This window comes from Heliangelus exortis, chromosome 4, assembly GCF_036169615.1.
Source record: "Heliangelus exortis chromosome 4, bHelExo1.hap1, whole genome shotgun sequence".
Classification (NCBI taxonomy): Eukaryota; Metazoa; Chordata; class Aves; order Apodiformes; family Trochilidae; genus Heliangelus; species Heliangelus exortis.
The window spans coordinates 36,259,168-36,273,939 of NC_092425.1; the positions used below are offsets into that span (position 1 = coordinate 36,259,168).

General features: G+C 35.9%; 1 protein-coding gene across 6 annotated transcripts in view; it reads left to right on the forward strand.

The window, feature by feature from the left end:
* The window catches only part of KCNIP4 (potassium voltage-gated channel interacting protein 4), a 282,505-nt gene that overhangs the window by 214,277 nt on the left and 53,456 nt on the right, over positions 1-14,772 (forward strand). The window contains exon 1 of one of the 6 annotated variants that reach the window (XM_071743844.1): positions 8,450-8,521. The exons of the other annotated variants lie outside the window; for them this stretch is intronic. The gene's annotated coding sequence lies outside the window, so the exon portion shown is untranslated. Of the gene's footprint in view, positions 1-8,449; positions 8,522-14,772 lie in introns of those variants that run through there. 6 annotated transcript variants of the gene reach the window in all.

Sequence of the window (14,772 nt, forward strand, 5' to 3'; positions counted from 1 at the left end):
GGTTTCACTGGCTGTGTCTCCCTAATGCCAGACTCAGTGTTACCTGGAAGTAATGGGGAATACTTGATCTGAAGCATTTTAGAGATCTTTTGTCATGGCTACTTTGGACTGGTGGTTGATAGACATTTTATGTTCAAATAATAGACATAAATAGACTTAATTATTCTCTGTCATTTCAAAACAAGGAAATCTTTTGTCCAGTTCACCTTTCCTGCTATTAGGAAATTTAACCCACTTTGGCTTATTGTGCCAAAATCTTTTATTAAAACCTTCTTATTTTGGTATATATCTTTGGTGCAAGGGTACAAGTAATGTGAATATCTGTGAAAGGCAGCAACTGGACTATTAAAAGAGGTATGGCAGAAGTTAGAGATGGGAAATACAAAGAGAAAAAAATATAACAAAAGCTCCCTGGCAGCCAGGGCTGTCCGTTAAACTGTGATAGTCTCTGGGTAAGAAGGAAGTAGCACAAACTTGGAACACTTGAGGCAGATAGGTGTTGGACGAGTGTAGTATTTGTAAATCTACTGTAAAGAATTAATTTTTAATGACTATGTCTTCATACATCTAACAAAAGCAAATTAAACAAAGGCTCAACATATTCCCTTCTTCACATACTGAGTTGGTCTGTTCTTGAGTGACCTTTATGGGCTCCAGTAAAAGTGTTCTGTTCATCTTTCCTTTGTGAACAGCACAACAAAGAAAGAGAAGGCAGCTTCCACCTGCAGATCGCAGAAACATTTTTAGCTTGTTGTTATTGTGATAAATTTTTCTGTAAACTACTGAGAAGATAACCATGGGCTGGCAGTCACATATGCTGCTCCCATTTTTTGTTATTCCTCCATATTTTTGGCCTCCTTTTTTTTTTTTTTTTTAGTTTCCATGGAAACAGCCATTAATAAGCTGCCGCAGGTGTTTTTATGCCAGAAATCCTTAGGTCTGTTAGTTGAGCAAGTCCAAGCACCTGTAGCTTTTTCATTAACACTTAAGTAATTTCTATTTTGTAGCCTGTTGTAAAAACAACATAAAACTGATTTGATTTCTGAAGCTAATACATGGGCAACTACCCAAATTTCAATATACCTAACTATTCCTGAGCAATGTGCCTATCAGCTATTTAAATTTTTGAGAATTCATGGACTTGATGTAGAATGACACTCATATGGTGCACCAGTTTCTTCCACTGAGTTCAATTTTCCTTTAAAATTGAGATTTATCATTTCTCTTTTTTAGTTCTCCAAATTGCAAAGTGAGGATGGCAACAATTTATGTAACTTCTGCCTGAAAATAGCCCAAGCCCTGTGCATTTTCAGCTTCCCTTGTTGATAAGTACAGTAATTCGCTTTGCGTGCAGAAAAGCCAGGGGCTTAGGGAGGAATGGCTTTAGTGCTTTTCAATCCTGAATCCCCCATCTTATTTGAGAGTCCATTTTTTAAAATACACCAAGAATGATTTTTAGATAGTGAAGTCTGAATGCCCACCGTACAGCTCCCATGGAGGCTGTTTTGCAATATTTTGTTTTGTTTTGTGTCAGTATATTTGCTGCCCAAATGATTTATGATTTCTTAGCTCACCAGAACTACATTGTGGGTGATTTTTTTTTTCTCAAGAAATACTGTTTCTTCTAAAGAGAGTTGTAATTATCTCAGAGCTCTGAAAAGCTTGAAGTTGCAGAGATGTGTTGATTCACAAAATTTATCACTTAGGTCTCTGCACACAGACACTGACTAGGAAAAGCATATTAACAGAAACAGTGATTATCCAACCACAAAAATGTTCATCATGGTACATGACTTCTGACAGTGTTAGCTCAGATACCATTCTTCTGTTAACTCTCAGCTTGCTGTTCTATGGAGTAATCTTATGCTGAAGAATCAGCCCACTGGAATATGAATAAACATGTGCCATTCACACCTGTTTTATAATTCACCTGTAACTTTGTCTTTCATAATAAATGGTCACTAATGGTTTTAAAAAGACCATTGGGGTGCCATTTCACAATGTGCTCCATCTGATCAAGTTGTGAACGATCTGTAGCAAAGGGAAACTCCCACCAGCATGTCAAGACACATGTATCTGGCTTGTCATACATTTTTCTTTCTTCCTCATGTTGAAAGGATTGTGTGAGCTCGTGGTGAGTTCAGCTCACTTATCATCTACACACAAACTCAGCAAAATAAACAATCTCAGTCATTATAGTCAAATGAATACAAAAGTCAGTCTTAAAGAAGCAGTGGAGAGAGCAGAAGAGATCCTTCAAAGAATATATAATTAGAAACATCCTGAATTTTCTTGGGAATGAGAAAATGCCTTCAACAATTGTGTCGTCTGGTTCTCAGCACAAGTACAAGCATCCCAATGGTATTTTTCTAACTCTAAGCAACGAGAGAAGAGTTTGCAAATGTTTAAAATATTGGCTCTCCTTTTTTTTTATTACAATATTTTGTCTCTCTGCTGTCAGAAGAATGAAGCTCAGACTGTATTGCAAGGTAGAGAACTCCCAACCTCAGCCCATGCAGCAAAGGAGCAGAAAAACAAATATTCCCAACACAGCAATCACGTTGGAATTGTAAGGAGTCCCCAGGATCAATAAACTCTTGGCAAGGTCTGCAGAGCAATGAGGCTGAGCAGTGTGGGCAGGACAGAGATGTGACAGGCTGCTGGGTGATGCTGGGCAGGATTCTCCTGGGGGTGCCTTCATCACAACCTCAGAACCCTCACACAAACCCTCCAGTTCTACTGGGGCTACCCTGGCAGCAAAACCAGAGCTCTACAGCCCCTCTCCCCAGTGGTTAACACTGTGTTTTGGGATACAACAGGGAGGAAGTGGATCCCCTTCCTCTTTACCCTGGTAAATCAGAATATTTTTGGATTTCTCTTTTTTTTTTCTGTTCTTTTTCTCATGGACATGTTCTCTTACCCTAATCAGGGAGTTGCTCTTTCCTCCTAAATCACTGCAATTTGAGACAGATTGCATTAGAGCACAAATCCCACTGCTTTTAATGGAACGTGCTGCTTGAGTTTATTGTTCTCACTATGTTTGCTTTTTTGGGTCGATTTGTAATTTATTGGATAAACTATTCTCCTCAAAAAATTAAATGCATACAACAAATATGTTGCCAAAAAAGTAAGATAAATAAATTAATTTTCTTTGTTAGAGTTTTTTTTAGGATTTTTGATAGCTTAAGAAAATTTTCTAAAATTAAGAATTTTTTTCCCATTATATTTTTACTCATCTGCATTATTTTTAAAAGCTTCTGTAACTCTGTCAATGGTACACAGCTTCGTTCATGGACATCATGCATCAGAAATTTTCAAGGTCTCCAAATCAAAAGGGAATTCAAAGTACTTATTTCTACAAATAATAAATTTCTGTTCTGAGCTCTGTCCCTGCTAATCAACACTGATTGATGCCATTCTTTGTTTCAACTGCCAACAGCTTCCACAGGATACCAACTAGGACTCCTGGAAACCCCTCTTTAGGAAGATATTGTATACAAGTTGTTGGGTTTCTGTTCATCAGACTATTTTGTGTGTAAAAGAATCAATCGAGAGACATGGACACTCTTGAGTAGGATCTAGAAAAAAAGCCAAAATGGCAAGAATCTCCTCGAAAGTTAGATCTTTGTTAAACCATTCATCTTGTTTTATAATTCACATAACTTCTTACAGTACCATTGAATACTAGAACAAATGCCATTTACTTTTAATAGCCACCAGTGTAAGTCTATCTATCACACAAGAAGGAGCTGTCTGGCTTTAGAGTTAAAAAAGAGGTTTTTGAATACAACTGTAATGGTTGAAAGCACACAGCACACCTAATGGAGATCCCCCACATTTGTCTTATAAAATAAAAGGATCAGAATAAAATCTACTTGAGATGTAGAATACTTTTCACTTTGATGTTTTTTACATTAATTTTTAGGTAAAAGAAAAAAAGTGGTGTAGAGTATGAAGAAGTATATGTAAGAAGTATAATAATCTATGTAAGAAGTATAATAAACTAAATATAAATAAATAAACTAAATATAAATAAATAAACTAAATATAAATATAATAAACTAAATATAAAAAAGGGATTTATGTATTATCTCTGCTCTAAAAGTGCATAAGGAACAGACATGAAAATACCAACGTTTTCGTGATAGGATAAGCTTTGGTAAGATTTTCTTTCCTAAAGCCATGTTCATATTCTTAAATATGACACCATAGTACAGTTTCGTCTGTGATGGTGAGCTCTGCACCACTATACTCCATCTCTCCACCTGAAACCACCAGTGCTTCAGATGTTTAAGAACCAGTGCCACTCACACAGCTGATGTGACTGTTTTTAAAACTGAGCTGCACAGAAGCAGATTAAGAGATTTCAGTTTTTCTCAGGCCCCCATGAATGTTGTAAGAAACATGGAATTCTGCCCTCAGAGCCTGGTTTTCTTCTTGTCCTATGCTTGAGAATCTACATAAACTGTTTCCTTTTGAAACGCCTCAAACGTATTTTCATCTACCAGTTACTAGTGTTAATGATTGCTGTCCAAGTACAAAGAATATTAAGCATCTTATGCCAATGATTTAATGGGAGGTAAAGTGCTTATATTCCAGAGAAGCTGGAAATTCTTGCACAAATACCCTGCCAGGAGCTTTGTTATTAACCAGCTTCAAGTAGATCTTTGCTCAGAACTCAAGCCTCCTTGATAATTAGTTTGAGAAAAAATCTCTTACCTGTATTATAAAAAAAATATCCCTGGGTTCTGAAAAACTTTCTCTGGCATCAGCACAGTAGCTGTGCAGCTTTCAAAGCCCCTTGCTGAAATCTTCAGTTAATAATTCTTTACTAATACAATTTGCATTTCGTACCTCATCGGTCTTAAAAAAAGTTTTGTAACTTTTACGGTAATAACGTTTTCAAAGAGCTGCAAAAAAGCCTCCCCCCAAAACCCCACAAAACCAGAACTGCATGTTATCTTCTCTCTGATAGCAGTGTACTGCTCTGCCAAATTGTAAACAGGTAACGGTGGTACCAAAAATATGCTTGAATACCTTTTTGATGCAGTTAACTTCATCCTTAACTTGGCTCATCTTTCAGAACTGAGCAGAACTGGCTGGGTCTGCATGAGTTTTGTACTGAAACTTTTTCTATATCTGTTTTACTTCTGTGCTTCCAGCCATTCATGGCACGGATCTTGATATCAAAATACCTGTGTTTGAGTTGCAAGAGATGTATAGAAAGAAACGTGGAAAAATAATATCTCAGCCTATTACATGCACAAAATTGCTGGGGTCTTCTTCCCACTGTACAGCACCAAAAATCTATAACTGGGATATTTTAGAATCGGATTGACAGCTCCTTTCATTCAGCTTTCAGTGCTGTTAAATTAGTAATAATGCAGTCTGGTGACAGCAGTAGGGCTATACTCCAGGAACACTACAAATTAGATCAAGAAGGTCTGTCATTAAAGTCAGAAAAGAACTGAGAAGAGAAAGCTTGTTGTGTATTGCTGGGACTGCCCTAACACATACTGTTTGACTGTTTTGATTTGGGTCCAAGCATCTGTTCTTGGGAAAGATCACAGTTGTCTTATCAGTCCAAGCTGTTACGAGCAATATTAGTGAGGAGCCAGCACAAAAGAGTTGTGATGGATGATAACACAGGCCCCATTCACAGGAAATTAGATTTTCTAAGAGCTGAAGAGAAACATTACAAAACTCAAACACCAGTAAATAACTTCTTTCTCAATCCTTTTTACACTGGAGGAGGCAGCACTAATGTTCCTACAAGCCAGAAGGAACATTGTTCTAATAATTGAAACTATGCACTTGATCTTGCATACAGATCTCTTGTTTTGCTAGAGTCAAGGCAATTCTGATTGCTAAGTGGTTATTCACAGAGGCAGGGAAATACATAATGAAGAAAATATTGCACAGACTTTTAAATACATCTACCAAGTTGCACCTATTTTGTCCTTGTTTGGGTCAGTGGTAATCTTTAAATTTTTTTTTTTTTTTTTTTTTTTTGCTGCTGCTGAGTGGAAAGACAAAATGAGAAAGAAATCAATCCAGAAAGTCTTTGATTTCAAAGGGAGCTGTTAGTGACAGGATCTTTAAGCAAGTGTTAGTCAGATGAGGTGTCTTCTGTAAGTGAAGGCTGACATGATCCATCAGTTTGTAAAATTGGAAATCTTACTAAACATTTCTCAAGAATGCTTTATCAGGTGCAGAAAGCAATATAGTGGTATAAAATAGAAATTTAAAGATGATACTACTTACTAACTTACCAAATACCAAATAGTCAGAACACCCCCACAACCCCCCATGCATTATCCTGGAGGGGGAGGAGATGGAAGGAGCTCGTCCTCAGGAACTTGTGTAGGTGTTTTGCTGGGAGCTGACTCACAGCATTATACTGGTCTCTTCAGAACCTTCAAGACCATGATGACTGGTAAGATTTATTAGTTTGTTTTTATCAACAGTTCTGCTAACATAACACAGACTCAAGTACACTCCCTGTCTCAAAGATTTAAAAATCCAAAGTCACATTTGGCCCATCTGAAGATTCTTGAGAGGCTGTACTTAGAGAAAGAGACTTATAACTTATGAGGAGTCAGTTACTCTTTTTAGAGCATTATAATATTTCATTTTTGGGTTTTTGGGTGGTCATTTTGACTTTGCTCTAGGGCTTGAGCCATTTCTGACAAATGTTTTGAAACAACTGAAACAATGATGAGCTCACAACACACCTAGGAAATCTGACTGATTATATTAGGATGTTTTTTACAAAAAATTTTCCTGAAACTTAAGCTTATTACTTACTGTCTTTTACCCAATAAACATTAGGTGATTCTTTTCCTTTTTTTAACAGAACTGCACAATGAAGACCATGATATTAGTTCCCTTCTGTCTTATCTTCCTTTGATCTAAACTCCTTGTTTTTTCAATTTGTTTCTGTTGAAGTCCTTTTTATTCCAGATACTCATTTGCACTCACTTCTGTGGGTCTGTGTCCTTGAAAACTGGTTGCTTGACACTGACATAAACCCATACCTGAAGCTTTACTAATTTTGCCAAGGATCTCTCTGGGCTTGTCTTGACTGACTTGTATTCATAAGGGTTTCAAATTATTTTCCCAATTTATCCAAATCTCTTTTAATTCTCATCCCATCTCCATTGTGCTTCCAATTTCAAAAAAACTAGTAGAACAGTTATTTCAATTATATTATCTGTGTAGTTTTTTCATGTAGCTTATCTGGAATAGATACAAGTTTTAGGCAGAAAAGCCTTCTAATCATAGCAAGATCGGCCATTTATGTCTTATAGGCATTTATATGTTTTTTGTCCTGCTTTTGATATTGTTAATAAGACCATCTCAGAGTATTTACATTAGTGATTTGACGTGAATATTTGGGTTTTTGTGGTTTTGATCCATCAGCATTTTTCATCTGAAATACTAAAACAAAATGCTTGCATTGTTATTCACGTAGTAGAAATGGTTTATCTTATATTAAATGACTTCCAAAAAAGAGTTTCTTGTTAGCATATTTTAAAAGCTAAGGTAAAATTTCTACCATGAGAATGTTATTTTAAGCATCTTGGAATTTTTTACTCTAAGATCAAGTGTGCTCTTATACAGGTCCAGCTCTGTAATATAAGTACATTTTAGTAACAAAATCCAAACCAGCACAGCCCTAGTAACTTCATTGTAACTACAGTGGTTTCTGTATGCCTTGTGTCTGCCTCTCACATTTTTTATGAAACTTCTAATTGCTATGAATAACACCCATTTGTGTCACACCATAGCATGCAAGAGTCATCCCCAAGAGATGTGATCTGTTAAATCAGTGAAGATACATTAGTCTATATGATCTTCTATGTCTAATAGGATGGAAGTTACTCAAAGTCAAGGTCACTTCCATGTGCTCTTACATATAGTTTCTGTCTACAAAATTAAATATTAGCAATGGCTTCAAATCAACCTGTTCATGGAGAGTATATTGCATGCTTGAAAATGGTACAATTTCATTTGTCATCAGTATTATAAAATTATGATTACCAATGAATCATTGCTCCTTGGTATTGCAAATTTTAATCAAATGTTCCCTGGGGCACATTTTCATCTCAGACCATCAGTGTGGTTCTTACTGAAATACAGAAAACAACAGAATGGAAAACAAAGGCAAACATTTTTATAGAGGGTTCAAAGTCTATTAGAATCTCATTTTGACATTTTAATGAAATAATTTAGGGTAATTTGATATTCTCTTTCTTTGAAAAGAAACTATGTTTTAGGTAGTCACAGAAGAGCTTCCAAGAGTACATGGGGCTTTCAAATCTAAGCAGGCCAGTGTCAGATGGATGCATCTAACAGTTCTTCTTCCCTTGATTTTGGCTGTAACACCTGGTAAGGTGGGGAAAAAAAAAAAAGATAAAACTTTTTCTTGCTGTGTTTCTTTTTCCACAGTAGGTGTTACTGAACAAAACACAGCTGCAGGCAATTTTGAATATTACACTTCAGCTTTCATAAGGAAGAGGTTAGAGTGGAAATTTCTTTACCACTACAACACAGTGTATACTCCAAGTAACCAGTGATAAAATAAGAGGAGGATGGCCTTACAGGTATCTCAACAAATCTGCCCCTTCTATGCTATTTTTATTTCTTTCATTATAACTGATAGAATTTTTAAAAATTGTCTTAATTGGGATTTTTAACATTTAAAATAAAGAACATTTGAATAAGACCTTCATCTCTAGCAGTGGATTTCAGTGTCTTTCTGTAGAAATATGGACAGATGATAAAGAGTAAGTCTCAATTGATCAGAAAAATCTTAGAGAATAAAACTAACTGACCTAATTTTTTCGGAATATTTTTCCTGAAGAATTTTCTTGCTTAAGGACAAAAGGGAGGGGAGATCTCATCATCAACCCATAATTTACTCCTGAAAGCCAATGTGCATTCTCCCCACAGTCCAGGAAAACTTATTTGCTTCAAGACTTTACTGTCTCAATGCCCAGAATAGTCACCACACCAGTAAATTAACAGTCCTTAAAATCTTACTCTGCTCAGACTTCATTATGTTATTTTCTCATTATAAATAGATCATACTCTTGTCATTTAGCAGATAGCTGTGAGAATGTCACTGTGTTTGCAATTTAACACATTGGAAACATCTGGCATTGCCACTCTTTGTATCAGGAAATGCAGCAGGGATTTACACAAGATATTTCTGTCATGTATAGGACTGAATCTATAAAATTCCAGGATTTTTTATTTCTTGAAGGAGAAAGCATGATCACATTCTCAGCATTTTTGGTATCTTTTTCCCTAAGTTTCTCATGAAACATCTAGCTAACAATTCAACATATATTTTAATGTATAAAGCCACATCTTCTTTTATTTTTAAATATCTTAATGTTTCCATTTCCATTTAATTTAACTTAATTTAATTTAATTTAAGAAGAAATGTTCCTTGGTTCCTCTAATGTACAAAATAATGAGCATCCTCAAAATTCTAGAACAGAATAGGGATAGGAGCTGTGTGTGGTGCTTCCAGGCTTTGATTTCCTCATGTGTGGTTGTTTGGTAAAGCCAAAACTTTGCTGTTCCAGCTTTACAGACTCCACACTAAGTGAGATTTCCAAAAATTCTAACAGTATTTCAGAGGAGTATTTTAAGAAACTTGGGCTTCTACTGTTACAAATCTCAAAGGTGTCACCCGAGTGGTGTTACCCTGCTCTCTAGCTAAGCTTGGACAGAATTTTCTCTCACACATTATTGTTTTGAAAGAATTATTGGCATTGGTTTGAAACATGGTTCTTTGAGTTGTAAACCACCCTTAAAGATGCTCTTTAAGAATGGAGAGGAGCCTTTTAAAACACACATTTTTCATTGAAGACAATTTAAGCTAATCAATTGTTAGAATTTAATTTACTCAGCTGTAATGAGCTCTGCAGCATATGAGGAACACAGATAGGTTTTGCAAATCTGAAACAGCTTACAGTCAAGGAGGTATCAACTAGTAATTTGAGTGGAGAAAATCACACGTTTCTTTTGTTGTTGTAATGAATTCACTTAGTGGGTGTTATATAATAAAGAGAGCATAAGAGGGATTTTGATGGAAGTGGTGTAACATCTTGTTTAATAAGCATCATTGTCTGAGGGGGTGAGATAACAATAACAAATGCCAAATGAGATATACTAATCCCACAAATTTGTTTGAGGAATGTTCAACAACAACAATAAATAAAGTTTGGATAAGGTCTGTGGTGATTAATTCCACAGGTAAATGTGCCTATTAATATTTTGAAGAATATAGCAAAAAAACCACACATAGAAAAATAACAGACCAACTTAGAAATACCAGAGGAACAAAAATTTTACTGGAAAATGTGTTTTATTTGATATGTCTTCCCTGCAACCATGATTAAAAGAAAATTCTTCTGTACAGGGTGGTTTCTAAGGTGGCTTGACTCAGAACTGAAAAGGTATGGCTTTCCTGTAGATAAATGTAAACTGTTTATTTTGGTGCAAGCTTTCTATCTGCTCATGTTACATCTTTATTTTAATATGATCAGAATTATCCTGCCTGACAAAAGAAACTATGACAATGCTGACACCAGTAGGACCCTAAAAGCTTAATCACTTCCAGCTACAGCTTTGCCAGCAGGAAAGATTATTATCCACTCCTTTCTTACAGCCATTTGTCACTGGGGAGATTATTGTCCTCCCAGATCTATTAGGGCAGTCTCAAAAATAAACCATATTAGTGTAAACAGTTTCAATAGCATTTTGCTAGCATGTCTAAGGATATATATGTGTTGAGTAATGTGATTTTATCTCGGAATTAACTGCCATAATGGTTGTGGCACTGGCTGCTCAAAGAAAGAAAGAATGAAAAATGTTAGATGTTAATTTGGGGCATATGGCACCTTGAAAAATAATCAAGTTTGATTTCAAGACCTCATTAACCTATACAGTAATAAAGTGCTGTAGTAAATTGGTTATTGATTCTGAAGCAGTGGCCGATGGGTGATCAGACAGCTTTCTTAATGATCTTTATCCTCTTCCCTGCTTCTTTTTTGATTTATTTTTAAATGTAGCTGGAAAGTATGTGAAGTTGTCCAACACTACTGTTATAGATGGAAAAACAGTTTTTAGTTACAAGGATTAAAGATTGTAAATAGCTTCTGAAAAATCAGTAGTTATAAATAAGACTGTTACTTTGGAAAAAGAATTACTTTTTAAATCACTCGAGCAAAAGTAATACGAAATACACGCAGATTTTTTAATTATTATTATTAATTAGGTAGTACTAATATAGCTATCTTTGATTATTCCAAACAGTTACAAAAAGGTGTTTTATCAGGTATCTTTTTTCAGTCAGTCCAAGCTCTTGAGTACTGTGCCTTTGTTTCTCAGTAGAGTCCAAGCTCTTGAGGCCACATCTTGAGTACTGTGCAGAGTTTTGGGCACTGCAGTAGAAGGAGGACATGGAGGTGGTGGAGAGGGGGCAGAGAAGGGCAACCAAGCTGCTTAGGGGGCTGGAGAACACTCCTGAGAGGCTGAGGGAACTGGGGCTGTTCAGCTTATTGAAGAGGAAGCTGAGAGGAGACCTCATTCCTCTCTACAACTACCTCAAAGGAAGGGGCAGTGAGACAGATGCTGCCTCTTCTCTCTTGTGATCAGTGACAAGACAAGAGGAAATGGGTTAAAGCTCCACCAGGGTGAGGTTCTGGTTAGATATTAGGAAAAATTTCTTCAAAGAAAGAATGGTGAAGTATTGGAAGAGGCTGACAAGGGAGGTGGTGGGGGCACCATCCCTGGATGTGTTCAAAAGCCAGGTAGATGAAGAGCTGCAGGGGATGGTTTAGAGGTGAGGGGCTGTAGGGGGGTGGATGGTTGGACTCGATGATCTTGGAGGTCTTTTCCAACCCTGATGATTCTATGATTTATATTAGAAGAAAGTATCCCCAAGGAAATTTTTACAGCTAGTCCGCTTCCTGAACCCCAGTAATTTCCTGAATGAAGCTTTGGGATTCTGATTTCCTTTACAGATAATGTATCTCTATCATTGCCTAGGGCAGTGCAGCCACTCAGATGGGTTTGACTGTCCAGAGAGCCAATTGCCCCAGTTTTATTTACCCTAAACCTAAGTGATCTGGAAGAAAAATGAAAGCCAGTGAGTGCTACACTATTTTTCTGAGCTGGTTTTGCTGACACAGGTCAGCAAACCAGGTTTTGCTGGGAGGTTTCTGTCCCACTCACAGGGTCAGGCTTTCAGGCAAAGATTCCTGGTGTAACACCCTCTGTTTAGCGGCAGCAGCATCAATTTAAAAATCCCACTTACATATACAAAGTCCTGCTTGTTTTTCTGAAAATAATATTTTAACTCTTTCAATATGTTCACTTTGTAGATTGTATTAATATTTTTATTGCTTTGTCTTTTTTTTTCTCCTCATTTCTGAGGATACCAGAACCAACAGAGAGATTTTATTTCTTAATAAGAGATTATAAATGTAAGTCACAAAAAAAATCATTAGAAACTCATATCAAAAATTGTATCTGGAAAGACTACCTTTTTTTTTAAACAAATCTAATTTCTGCCAGTGTCCTAGTTCTATAGGTCACCTGCAACATTTTATTCACTATCTCCTAGTAGACCTTTAAAAACTGATGAATTATGCATTCTTTAGAAAATACCAGCTAGTGTTTGTATGCCCATTTTAATACTTTTTTTTTTTTTTTTCCATTTCAAAAGAAATACATTGGAAGGTTCTTTTCTTTAAAAGTAAATAAAGCCAGCCAGATAGAGAAGCTGAGAAGCTGTTCTGTTGCAGCCTGTTACATAAAGATATGGGAACTTTTGCAAAAATGCCAAAGTTGGGAAGTTACTGCCTGAATCAGGAGCATTCTTCCCTGTCACTGGCAAGGGATTCTGATTAATTCTGGATTTCTCTTTTAAATTTGTACTCTGTGAGTATAATTAGATTAATTTGATGTGCATGGGTGTTTTAGAAGGAATTAAAATTGAACCTGTCCCTTGCTAGTTCTTCTTTCAGTATATAGTATGTCACTGAGTTGCTATTATTACTCTCTCAATTCCTATTAGGTAAAGTGAGAATTATTGGCCAGCCTGTAAGTATTGGTAGTCCCCTGGATTAAAAGTTCTGGTATATATAGTTTTGTCAATAAGTGTTTAAGACTACAAATGAAAAACACTTTCTATGCAAATAATATTCTACCCTATTATCTAATTTCTTGAATTCTGCTTCCCAATCTTTACCAATCACTACTAGATCTAGTGCTTCTCTTCCAAAGCTGTCTCTGAATCTTTTTACAAGGCAGCTACCCCATCCATACTGCACTTCTGCTCTGGTTTGCCAAACCATTGCTTTCTCTTTTAACTCATTTCTCAAAAGCACATCTCATCCATTTTACTTCATTTTTATAGACCAGTAATATCTATTATTTTATCATTTTCTATATTGGCTCACAAAGTGGAAAAGCTTGAGAACCTTTCTATTACTGATTTGGATTGCTAAGTATTTGCTTATATGTTTTTATAGTTACAGAACTTGCACACAAGAACTGGCATTCACACATTCTGTCCTCTACAGAAATGGTGATTAATCATAATTTGGTGACTGTGTCAGCACAAAATGCCAAAGCAAATGGCTGATAGTCATGCATTCTTCTGCTTGAATGTGTATTTTTTTTAACTGAATTAAGGATCTGTTCCATTGAGTTACTATCACACGGTGCTCTATGTAAAACAAGACCTACAATGAATTATTTATTATATCCCAGTGTTTCTTGGAGTTCAATTCCACAGGCGAAAAGGACTGCAAATTGAACATCCCACTGTTATTCATTTCTTGCTTCCACAGTTTTAAACAACAATCAGGTTGTTTTCTCCATCTAACCATTCATCATCTATCAGTGTTCTTAGAAATAAATTATTTTGTATGTTGTGCATGAACAGCTAAGGGAGGGACTTAATAAGAAATGGAATATGAATTCTCCTGCTTGGATTTACTTTAGACCAGAAAAAATAAAGTGCTGTATTCAAACATAAAGTGAAAATCATATGTCAAGAGCCATATAATTATGTTTTTTCTTTTAATGAAATTACTACAGCTTTGCATATTTACTTATTAGTTTGTTTCTTAATTAGAAAATACTTTACTTTAAAATGTGAAAATAAAAAAAATACATAGTTATCCTCGATTTTTATTATGACCTAAGTATTTTACTGAGAATTTATATAACTACATATACTTATTAGTGTATGAACATGGCTATGTCTCTATCTGTTCACCTGATTTTAAACCGAGCAACGAAAACCATTGAATTTTGCAGATAACATTTTAAGGCTCCTGCCTCTGGCAGATGACATTAGACAGCTGTGCTGTTTGGGTTTGTGCATGTAAGTGTAAGAATCCATAATGAGTTTTGTTGTTTCTCTGCTTCATTGTTTCTGCCTTATTTTCGTTATCTGGGAGTTATTGCTGAGTCTCCCAGACTGTAAAGAATTAACTATGGCTTCTACTCAGAAGGGGCATGTGAATTACTACTTTTTTCAAAATGTGGTTTCTTTCTGTTCCACTGGGAAACAAAGAACTTAAAGAAATCTTGAGGAACTCAAAAAGAATTTCAGTTCATCCTCAGCAACTGTTTCCAGCTGTGCCTAAAATGGTTGAGATGCTTGTGTGAATGGGGCTATCAGAGGGAAGAGACCAGCGTAAGGACAGTTGTTAAACTATAATAATAAAAAAGTCCAAGGTA